This window comes from Mustela nivalis (genome assembly GCF_964662115.1).
Source record: "Mustela nivalis genome assembly, chromosome: 8".
In the NCBI taxonomy this organism is placed as follows: domain Eukaryota; kingdom Metazoa; phylum Chordata; class Mammalia; order Carnivora; family Mustelidae; genus Mustela; species Mustela nivalis.
In genome coordinates this window covers 125,671,297-125,683,609 of record NC_139027.1, presented here as the reverse complement: position 1 = coordinate 125,683,609, position 12,313 = coordinate 125,671,297, and positions in this window count along the sequence as shown.

Sequence of the window (12,313 nt, the reverse complement as noted above, 5' to 3'; positions counted from 1 at the left end):
GTAATGTATCCATCTTGTTTTAATGCATGGCTTAGTAATAATAAAAATGATATCTCCATATAGAAGAAATACTTTTTAATACTTAGAACTGTATAGCCCTAGGAATTACAAACAAAATTTAAAAGTCAATTTATGTACATATTTTTGTAGTGGATAAATATGATCAATAAATGATTTTCAAGTGTCAAAGTATATTACATGAGCTTAAAGTTCTGTGGGGGAAGTGAAATGAAACTATTAGTTCTCAGAGAAAAAGAAAAATGTTAACTATCTGTTACACAAGAGCTTGTTCATTTTTTTAAATAGATGAAGGTGGTTATGAAATTGCTATGATTTTTTTTTTTAGAGTCTATAGGCTACGTTTTATAGTTTTGTCTAAAAAAGGTCAATATTCACAAGACACCAGAAATGGTACCTTTTGCAAGGAAGGACCAAACTTTGCAAACCACTTTTGGTGAGTAAGCAAGCAGCAAGCCTATAAAGATCACTGCTTTAAGGCACTACTCCTGGCCGCTGGAAGGGCAGCCCGGCTCTGCCCATGGACACGGCCTCACTGATCATTCAAGCACCTTGGAGTAGCTTCCTTTAGGCTTGAGTCTGAGGTCCCTTCTTATGGAACATTTTCCTGCCCCACCCTGCCACCCAGATCTGGTGAGGTTCTCCCCATAAACACTCTCAGTGACCCCACGCTGCTTACTTGGATCATTTCTTATGATTTGCAATTATACATTCAAAAAGACCTGACCAAAATTCAGAGGTGCCACTGACTATAAGCTCTGTGAGGGCAGGGTCTTGTATGCTTGTGTTCATCTCCTTTTCTCTAGCTTGGGGCTTAGTGCTTTATAGAAGCTTGGGAATTATTTGTTGAATGACTGGATGAGCTAAACAAAGGGAAAACCTTTAAAATGTGAGTCCTCCAGGAATAGCGATGCTTCTGGGTTATTTGTATGTACACATCCCTCACTTTTTTTTTTTTTTTTTACTTTATTTGCAAGATTAACTGTGCAGTTCCTAAGTGTCTGTGTATTTGGCCGTGTAACTTGCACATGGACAGCAGGGAAGAGTTAAAGATTTTACTCAGTGGGTCTGGGACAGATCCCAGCTCCCTCACTTGAGAGAGAGAGAGAGAGAGAGAGAGAGAGAGCGCACAAGCAGGGGTAACTGGCAGACAGAGGGAGAGAAAGAAGCAGGCTTCTTGTTGAGTAAGGAGCCAGATGCAGGACTCAATCCCAGGACCTTGGAATCACGACTTGGGCCAAAGGCTTGACCAACTGAGCCACACAGGCGCCCTGGCAAGCAGACTTGATGTCACTTTAGCTACCCTGGAGAGGGATTGGGGTGCTGGGAGCGGGCTAGAACAAGACTTTTGGGACTGTTCCAGATTGTGCAAGCACAAAACATAGAAACTAAAAAGCAAATAATAAAATGGAACAAAAACTCATAGAGAGATAGAAGCTTCTTTGGTGGCAGTGAGCATGTCAGCCTTTTTGTGTGTCCCCCTCTGTCTCTGAATTTAGGGACACCAGATGAACAAGAGGGCTCTAGCTGAGCAACAACTTGCACCAAGTTGGCCTGGGGCCATCCAGAAAACAAAACAAAACAAAACAGAACTGTTTTATAACAAAAGTACTCAAAAGATGGGGAAGGGAGAGTGGCCAGAAGAAAGACGTCCAAGCATGATTTGGTGAAACCCATGCTTGAACCCTGACTTTGCAATAATCAGCCGTGTAACTTTGGCAAATGACTTAACTTCTCTGAGTTTCAGCTTCCTCATCAGTGAACTGGGGTGTCGCAATACTCCTTGAATAGGAGAATAGAGATGAAAGTGTTCTCTTCGGGAAAGGCTGTCCAGTAAGTGTCAGAACAGTTGAAAAATAGGAGTTTCTAGAATAAGACTGGTACCTGGACACTCACGAACAGATTTAGAGAGTTGGCTAAACAGGATAATCCTTAGGTCCAAAAGTGGCTTGGACATGTAGATACTTATAAACATACATAAATCTCTGGGTCTAGGATGAGGTTCTCAACCGTGACACTTACTGACATTTGGAAAACTGTGTTGTGAGTGGTGGGGTAGGGGGTGTTGTAGGGATACTTAGGACCCTCTCCGTGTTCTATCCACTGGGTGCTGGGAGCTTCCCCAGACAATGTTGCAACAACCAAAAATGCTTCTAAATGTTGTCAAATATCTCCTGGGTTGGGGGGTTAAAATTGCCCCTGGTAGAGACCCACAAGTCTAAAAGATGAATTCACATGCAGGAAACTCTGTGTGTGCATGCGTGTGTGTGTGGGGGGGGGAATTAATGGGGGGTAAATATTCAATGTGTCAATATCATAATAAGGCAACATCTGAGCTTTTTCTTTTTAGAGGCAACCCAAATAATTAGTGTTCAAAAACAAAATTTTAGGCTGCAGGCTGTCAGTTAATATAAAACATATAGCTTATATTCACTTGGCAACATTTCTTCACACTATACTATCTTTGTCTATTTCTCAGGCCATTTCCCCATGGACTATTAGGTTCTTGGGGAGAGAAGCCACTTCTTTTTCCCTCTAACTTAGGACATGAAACGCCTAGCCCACAGTTGTTGAATAAAGGCAGTATTTATTGAATGAATGGAAGAAGTCGGAAAACTTTAATGAGCTTAGAAACCATGTAATGGCTCTTACAGATCTGTTGAGTAAGAACAATGGTATGTAATGTGTGACAAGATGCTTCTTTTCATGCTTAATAAGTACATTAATTCAACCTGAATAGTTATGGAATTTCTGAGATTCAACTTCAACCTGAGAACTGAGGTCAAGTTCTTTTTGACTGGATGAAGGGATAGATGGATGGATGCATGGATGCATGGATGCATGGAGAAGGATATGAGATAAAGATGTATATAAATAATTCTTTTTTTTTAGATTTTATTTATTTATTTGAGAGAGAGAGAGACAGTGAGAGAGAGCATGAGCGAGGAGAAGGTCAGAGGGAGAAGCAGACTCCCCATGGAGCTGGGAGCCCGATGGCGGGACTCGATCCCAGAACTCCGGGATCATGACCTGAGCCGAAGGCAGTCGTCCAACCAACTGAGCCACCCAGGCGTCCCTATAAATAATTCTTAAACACAGAGGAGTATGGATGTTGACAAGAACAGAAACTAGCATTTATTGAAGGTTTATTCAGGTTTAAACACTATATTGGTGTTTTACTTAGTATCCTAGTTAATCCTCATAATGATGAAGGTATTATTGTTCCCGTGTTAAAACCAAGGCTGAGTGAGATTAAGCAACCCACTCCAGATGGAAGGATAGGCCCATGAACTCAACCCTGAGAGTCTCAAATATCCAAGACAATCTTCAGTTGCACTGCTTTATAGAAGGCTCCCCCATCCAAAATGGAGAGCAGAGAGGAACTGTGAGGAACTGTGTCTTGGCCTTCGAGTTCCCCATCTCCTCTCCCCAGAATGGTGGATGCAGCCTGACTCTATCTACTGGCCTGGTGTGCTTCTCCAATAGGTCTTTTTAAAAAATATATTTTATTTATTTATTTATTTATTTATTGGAGAAAGAGAGAGAGAGAGAGCGCATGAACAAGAGAGCACATGAGTTGGGGGTGGGGTGGGGAAGGCCAGAGGGAGAGGGAGAAGCAAAATCATCAGAGTCCTCACTGAGCAGAGATCCTAAAGTGCAATTCAATTCCAGGACTCCAAGACCATGCCCTGAACCAAAAACTGATGCTTAACCAACAGAGCCAACCAGGTATCCCCGATCCCCCAACAGGTCTCTCTGCTGCCTAAGATGGGAGCTTGACTGCTGTGGAAAAAAAAATATATATATATATGGCTGACACAGAAGAAAATGGAGCTACTCTTCCTCTATTAGCAGATACTGAGTCAAATACTTGACATATATTGCTTTATTGAATTCTTCTTAAAAACAAATTAATAAATCCCCGTAATATACCATGATGTCTATCTCATAGATGGGGAAACCGAGGCTCAGGGAGTTTAAATATATTTTCCTCGGTCATCCTCCTTCGGCAGAATGGGTTCAGATCGTCACACGGAGCATTTCATGTCTCTAAAATGAGTGCCTTGTCCCCGATGAAGGGCTATGTCTTCTGAGAATGGGTGGCCAAGTATCTTGTCTGGGGTGGGGTCCAGGTTAGAGTTCCCAGGGAGAAGACGGGGGAGGACGTCTATTCCTGGGGCTAAACATTTGGGGGAAAGGGAGAAGGGGTATGCAGAGACTAGCTTGCATGGGTAGGTTCCAGAACTTACATTTAGTTCATTGAGTATATTAACGACAAATATAGTTATTAGACAATTGAGTATGCGAGTAAATACTGAGTCGTAAGACCCACATCCATTCAGAATGTGCCAACTGGGGTATCAACCACTGTCTCTTCCGTTAGATCTGTAGACCTGTCGTCCCCTAGACTGAAAGGCAAGGGTCATTAGTTTTTTAAAGAGAGGTAACATGTGTCCCTGGCAACAAATTCAGACAGTGAGAAGTACATCTCTTTCTTCTTGAGACACCACCAGAATCAGTTAGACCTTTCTAAACTAAGTGTGAATTTGAGGGCTTCCATTCCTACTATTTTAGAGGATATCCTGTACCTTCCTAAGCCCCATTTATTCCTTAATTAAACACCTAATTACTAAGTACCTATCAGGGCCAAGCCTTCATTTCTTTTTTGGTATGTTTTCTATTGTCCTGTAACGAATGCTCACAAACTCCATGACTTAAAATGACACAATTTATTGTTTTACAGTTCTGGATGTCGGAAGCCCGAAATGAGTTGGTAGGGATGCATTCCTCCTGGAAGCTTTAGGGGAGCTCTAGCTTCCATGCCTTTTCTAACTTCCAGAAACCACCTGCACACCTGGGATCCTGGCCCCCTTCCTCCATTTTCAAATCCAGCAGAAAAACATCTTCAAATCTCTGTCTCTCATACTCTGATCCTCCTGCCTCTCTGTCTCCCTTGTAAGGATGTTTATAATTAGATTGGGCAAACCTAGGTCATTTAACAATCTCCTCATCTCAAGATCCTTAAAGGTCTTCGAAGTCCCTTTTGCCTTATGAAATAACAAATTCCCAGGTTCTGGGTATTAAGATGTGGACATGATTGGGGGCCATCATTCAACCCTCTCTGCCATCAGAAATGGAAATTTGTAAAAAAAAAAAAATCCTGTATCTCTGAAATGAGCTATAATTCATCCAGTTCTCTCCATCCATAGACCCCACATGGTTGGGCCCTCTGTTATCTTTGCAATTGGTCATTGCAAAGCCTGCTCACTAGGTTCCTGGTACTCGGATCCCTCATCCTGTCACTTCTCCACTATGCAGCCAGGTGGCCTTTCTTAGCATACCCCTGGCTCATCGCATTCTTCTAAAACATCTCAGTGAGTCCCCACTGAGTTCAATAGGACGTCAAACCTCTGTAGAGCTAACAAGACTTCTCATAGTGCCACCCTGTGCCTAGATCCTCGCATGCTCCGCCAACCCCCAATCTTTGCATGGCTCTTTTCATCTTTCGGATCTCAGTGTAGGTGTTCGCCCCCTCCAGGAAGCCCGCCTGAATCTAACACAGCTAGGCTAGATTAGATCCTGCCTCTGTGATCCAAAGACAGTGTTGTATCATCTAACATACCCTCACTGTGCTGAATAGATGTCCATTTTGTTCACCTGGCATATTTCATAAATATTTATCACTTTAGTGAATGCATGAATACATGAATACATGAATGAGTGAACTAGAGTCTCGCAGTAGAAACAGACTCTCTGTCTGGTTTCCACCCCACCCTGATATTTATCATCAACCTTGATTCTCAGAGTGCAAAGCCTATTTGGGAAGGCAGGACACGGTATGGAGGGTTGCAGGGAGCAGCTTGTTATCATAAAGGAAGTCATATGTATGTACCTGTGTGCATTTTCTTTTCTTGGCAGTGGGAGGGGGGCAGAAACTGACAGACTTTTAGCCAAGCTTTTAGGGATGGAGTGTTGCCTTCCTCCCTAGCTCTAGAGACACCAACTGTGCAGAGCAGGAAACTATCAACAGCTAGACATAGGTTAACAAGGAGCATTTCCTGGTGTAGAATTGTCTATGGACATACTGTGTGCTCACTAGGTTTTAAGGGAAAGCACCTAGAAAGGGTTCCCTGCACCAACATGCACCTATATTCCTTAACCTTCCATCCCTTTCCACAGAATATTCCTGGCCTTCCTGAATGCCAGGTCCCAGGCCCAGCAAACTGGAATTCCCCAGAAAAGGGAGGAGAGGGAGCAGGCTGGGGACTCTGGCGGTGGAGGGGGGGGAGCCACTTTCTTCCTGCTCCCGGATGTGCCAGGGAAAGCAGCGAGCCACACACCCAGATTGTTTTGCTGGAAACAGCAGCCCCAGCAAAAGGCACGACGTGGCAGCATCTCTCCGGGAGAGTGGCAGCTTACAACATTCCACTCTTCCCATGCCAACCTGGCAGCCAAGATGGCGAGGCGGGCTTCACTTCCAGGAGAAATCTCTGCTTCTCACAGGAGGTGGATTACAGGAAGGATGTGGATGCTCCCCAGTGCATAGCAGGGACTCTTCAGCAGGGGAGAGAGCAAAGGAGGAGGCTGTTGAGCAGCAGAACTTGCCAAAGAAATGGAGCACATTTGATATAGGAGGCAGCTCTCCCAAGCCCTAGGGGGAGCTGTTTCTTCCCTCTTCCCCACCTCCCTTTTCTGGGTCAGCGGGCTCTTTTGCTCCCCTCTCTCCCTCCTCATCACAGTTGAGTAGGAAGACTAACTTGCAGTTTCCTGGGGGAGGTCACAATCTGTATCTCCCGGTCCTGACTGAGAGCATCTTCCAAGACACAGTCTTTCCACAGTAACTATTCCATTCTCTCTCTTGTCTCCAAAACACCTGTCCTGGCCACACACAGACAGGGAAAGCAAAAGGCTATTATTTCCAGAGAAGAGCAAAGTAGACTTAACTCACTTCTTGGCTGGTGGTGGGTCTTCCTAAGCAGGTACTGGCTCCGAGGCCAGAGGGTCTCATGGCTGATGAACATGGCCGTCACCTTGGGGTGTGAGGGAAGCTCCAGCATTCTGGGATTTTCCCAGACCTCGTGTATTGTAACCTCTGGGTGCAGGGGTTGGGAGCAAGGGTGTTTAGTTTTTAGAAAATTTGACAGCACACTAAGGATCCCAGCAGAGTGAATGGACGAGTTGGTTTTGGCTTCTGATAGCTCTAGATATGAACCTCAGCTACACTGCCAAGTGTGCGACCTTGGGAAAGGCACTGCTCTTTCGTCAGTCTCAGCTTCCTCGGCTATAAAATGTAACAGTAACAGTAACAGTAACAGCGTTCCCCGTCAAGGCTCCTGGGAGCATGAAACAAGGCTGTGTAGGTACAGTGCCTGACACAGTACGGGCTCCGCATATGGCGGCTTGCCCTGATGGTGTGGTTTGGGGTAATTATGTTTGGGTGTGGAAAGTCTCTCCCATCTGCTCTGGGCCAAATGCCCAGTTTTGCTCTAGGAAGGGGTGGGAGCCTGAAGTCTAGTGAAGAATGCCAACTGAGATGTGACCAGGAAGTGGTAGGCAGATCTGGGTTTGAATCTCGCCTCCAACAATGGAATGTTGGGCAAAATGTTCTATTTTTCTCAGTCTCCTTGATCTGAACCTTACAAATAATGTTTGTCTTAAAAATTGTGTAGGGATATCAAGTGAAACATTTACATATTTCAGTTTCTTCATTATATCTGACCCGTTCTGGTTCCAAACGATATATTTCTTTGCTCATGGATTACACATGACTAATAATAACATTTAGGGAAAGTGAGCAATTTGATAGCATTAAAATTTTATTTATTGAGAAAAATGTGCACTAACCTTGGAAATGCTGAGGAATCATGGCTGGTCTTTGGGGAGACAGAGCTCATTCATTCACAGAGCAGTGCATAGGCCATAAAATGGAGCACAAAAAGGTAGCTTTTAAAAGATGTGATATCGTTAACATAGTAACATTTATATTAAAAAAAGAAGTCAGGTTGGGTTAGCACATAAAGAATGTGAGTTGCGGGGGAGTCATCTCCGGGTTCACATCCTAGCTGTTAGAAGCTGTGTGAGCGGCGTGCCTGAGTGGCTCAGTGGGTTGCGGCCTCTGCCTTCAGCTCAGGTCATGATTGTCCCAGGGTCCTGGGATGGAGCCCCGCATCAGGCTCTCTGCTCAGCGAGAAGCCTGCTTCACTTCCTCTCTCTCTGCCTGCCTCTCTGCCTACTTGTGATCTCTATCTGTCAAATAAATAAATAAATAAATAAATAAATAAATAAATAATATCTTAAAAAAAAAAAAGCTGTGTAACCTTGACTAAGATACTAAACCTCTCTGGGACTTTGTTTTGACATCTATAAGAATAGAAGCTTATACCTGTATTGCCACTTTGCAGTAGGATTAAAATGAGACATTATGTTATGAAGGCACACAATTGGCTTCAAATATATTCGTATTCAGCCACATCTCTTTCTACTTCTTTTAAATGTCGATCTTTTAGCCAAGTCTCTTGGATTTTCTGTATAGATAACTCCATCTGCAAATAGTGATAATTTTGCCCATACTTTATGAATAGTTAAGCCTCTGTTCTTGTTTTTGTTTTCTTCTCTTATGTTACAGTGGGGACTAGGGCGTCCAGAAGAATGCTTAATGATCTTGTGGCAACCTCTCTCATCATTGCGTCAGTGGGATGACTCTGGTATTTTGTCATTAGGTCTGATTTCATTGTAAAACTCATATTCAAATTTCCCCCATTCTTCCTTTAATAAGATTTCTTTGTTTTTTCCTATGAGGAATTGACTCCTATTAACTTTCTTTTCTTTTCTTTTTTTTTTTTTTTAAGCAGTTTTCAAAGTGATCCCATGGTCTTCTCTTTTACTTTGGCTTTAACATACTAATCTGCATGATTGACACTGATAACAGACAACCATCCTTGCATTCCTGGAATCAACCCTACCTGGTCCACTGGGTACCAATGAGACATTCGCCTCTTCCTCTCTCATCCCCTGGTCCTACAGTTGTCCATTATCTTCTCTCCCTGATGCCCACCTCCCCTGTGCCCTTAAACAGTCTTTAAGAAGGAGAGAGGGGACAATGGGGGGGGGACCTATTTCTGAGTGCACCTGAGAGGAGACTGTCACAAGATCAGCTGGACACATGGAGGGAGAAACCCATGAGTTCCTGGTTCCTGTCGGTTGAAAGTTTGGAGGCCTTGGGAACCTGTTCCCTTGTGCCAACCCATTCCTTGCAAACCGCCGCTACAGCAGCCTCTGACCAGCTGCCAGGCCCCTGACCTCATGTTCCTCTGACCACAGAGGACCAAGGCCATGTCTGCCCAAGGCTGTTTCCATAGAAATGCAAATACATAGCGAGAGTGCTTCCTCTTCAGGCCACCTTGCCTCTTTCTTCCCGTTTCTTCTAGATCTTTATGACAATAGCTCAGATTTCACAACAAGGAGATGTGTCATGCAGTCACGCGGTTCCCTATGAAGAAATACATTTTCTTCTCTCTATTCTTTTTTGAAAGCACAGAAAACATGACAGATAAACTTCTGGGTCTTTACAAGGAGGTCATGCTCATGTCTCCCACAAGGGACAAGGAGCAAGACAGGAACCAAACCTAGAGGGGTCTTTGGAAAGGACCCTCACTTTGGGTTTGCCTGACAGAAGGGAAGCTCTCCCAGAAGGAGATGGGTGAGGCTGAATCAGCTCCCAGTGGTGGTTTAGACTCAGCTCTTCTGATCCCAAAGGTGGAAATTAGGATTTCTGCCTTCCTGGAAGAGGCCCATCTCGTTCTACCCTCCAGCTTGTCTCCCTCTGTGACAAGGATTGTCAACACAAACAAACAAACAAACAAACAAACAAACAAAACAAACTATGTTGTCCCCAGGGAGTATGGGAAGAGTCCACTTTTAAGCTTCAAGTTGTGTTACTTTGGGGTTGAGTTTTTGAATATTCAACTTCCTGGAAGATCAAGCTCCGAGAAGACCAAGCTCTGAGAAGGGGCATGGGCTGGGCATGAGCAACGAAGAGCTGATGAAGGTAGGAAATGTGTCTTAGATCCAATGCCCAGAGGAGGCCTGGAGATGTGGATTCCTGTGTAGGTGACTTATGAAGGGAAATTGGTAAGGGAGGGGAAGTCAGACAGGAAAGGGCAGGGAACCATGCAAGGGTGTGTTCTCAGATGAAGTCTTGCAGAGTTAACTTCGGCTTGAGCCCACAACCACACTGGAGTGTAAGTTAAGCCTCAAAAGTGTCCTGACTGGAAGTAAGGGAGTTGGGGTTTCACACAACTTCCCATGACAGTGTCAAGTTTCCCAGAGGGATAATGTTTCCTAGGAACTTCCAGCTTTCTGTGTGTGTGTGGGAAGAGGGGGCTCATGCAACACAAGGGTGGTCCCCTGGAAAAAAGAACCACAGAAACTGAGGGGGGCACCCATAAATAGTAAGAGGGGATCAGACAAGGATCTGACTGCACCACCCAAATTGTTCTTCTGTTAAGGGAATAGTCATGTCACCGACCCAGGAAAAGCCTACAGATTCTTTGCTCTCAGACAGACAAAGACACTAGTATTTCTGGGAGTGGAGCCCACACCTGTCCACTTTCCATGCACTTCTAAGGCCTTCGAATGATGGCCAGCCACCCCTGTAAGTGGGCTGAGGGTGTTCTCACTGCCAGCAGCAAGTTGGGGGCCAGGGCAATAAGAAGCACGGCCCTTTAAAAAGGAAGAAAGGGCAGCACATGAGGTGGGACACGAGGCAAGCTTTGCAGGCAAACCCACTTGACTTCCTTTCCTGGTCACAGGGCTTTGTAACTTGGAGAAACCCACCACCGCTCAGTTTCTTTGCTCTATGAGTCATAGAACTTAATTCACGAGGCTCCAAGGAGTTGGTCCAATCCTTTATTCATTGGAGAAAAATGTATCAAGGTTCTGCATTTCAGCAACCCCTCTTCTAGGTGTGGAGGCATCAGGATGGATGAGACGCTTAGGATTTCTGCCCTCGTGGAGCTCAGAGCTGGGCAGTCACATCCCGACTCTGGGATCCCCCTGAGTCTCCACTTGTGTCTCCTCCGTCTTCCTGATTTTCCACAGTTCTGCATAACGAAGGGCATGTGTGAGGGGGGCAGAGGTGTTCCAGGAAGTCTGGGGGCAGATGCTGTGTAGAAAGCCCACCAGGATGGAAAGCAGAACAGGACGAGACAGAAGAAACTGCTTGTCCATGTGAAGAGGCAGCCTGCAGGGCCTGGTTACCTGTGGGAAGTTTGTGTACTAGGAAGCCTGATATAGGGGGAAAAGATAATAGCTCCCTGAATTTTTCCGAAGATACCATATATTACAGTGGAAGGGGCTTTGAACAAATTGTCATTCTTTCATTTCTTCTGTTTTGATTTCTGTAACCTCGAGGTCAGCCAACCCCCCAGGAATTGGGATAAGGTAGGCTCAAATCCCACTTCCATGGCCCTCTCTTGGGCTTCCCCAAGTTCTCATAATTGCTCTGACTCATGGCCTCCTGCTCTGAAATCTGCAGTCTTCCATGCCAACCATATTGATCTTGATGTGAGACAAGGCTCTTCACTTCTTTTTACCAAACAAAATCCATGGACACACCAACCCAAACAACCATAACAAATATCCATGTGCTTAGGTCAAACTGAAGAGGAAGTGTTTCCATCTCAAGAACATGAACAAATTTAAAGAGACAAGAGAAGCTCCGTTCCCCAAATGTGTTGGGATCCTTCGGGCTGCCCCTGCCCTCACCCTCCCCCAACACTCTACCTTCTCCCATTACCCTCCTTCCCTCTGCACTGTAAGAAAAGTCAATACATTCCTTCATCCCTTGCCTCATGCAAAACATCCCCACCTTGGGGTTGTCCAAGGCTACCAGTAACTTAGCAAGGATTTTCCCCACACAGGGATAGTTACCTCCCTCTCAGGAATTCTCACTCCCACTGGTTGGATAGCAATGGTTTCTACCTCATTACAACCTTTTCAATACAATAGACACTAATGGGTCCCCTTGGTTATGGTTTCTATTACCCTCCCCCATAACTAATTTGGAATTTACTTTATTTCTCGGGGCTACAAGTTTGCTCAAGTGGAAATCTTGCCCACTTCTCAGGCTTCTTTGGAGCATTAAGTGAAGTCATGGGTGTGAGAGTTTCTGATATCCCCAAGCATAAACAGCTGTTTATCAGTTCCTCCAACCTGGGCCCATTTATCATGATTCATTTCTGTAAGGACTACCTTCTGGCTCCTACAAGACTTCTCTCTAAGTTTACTTGACTCC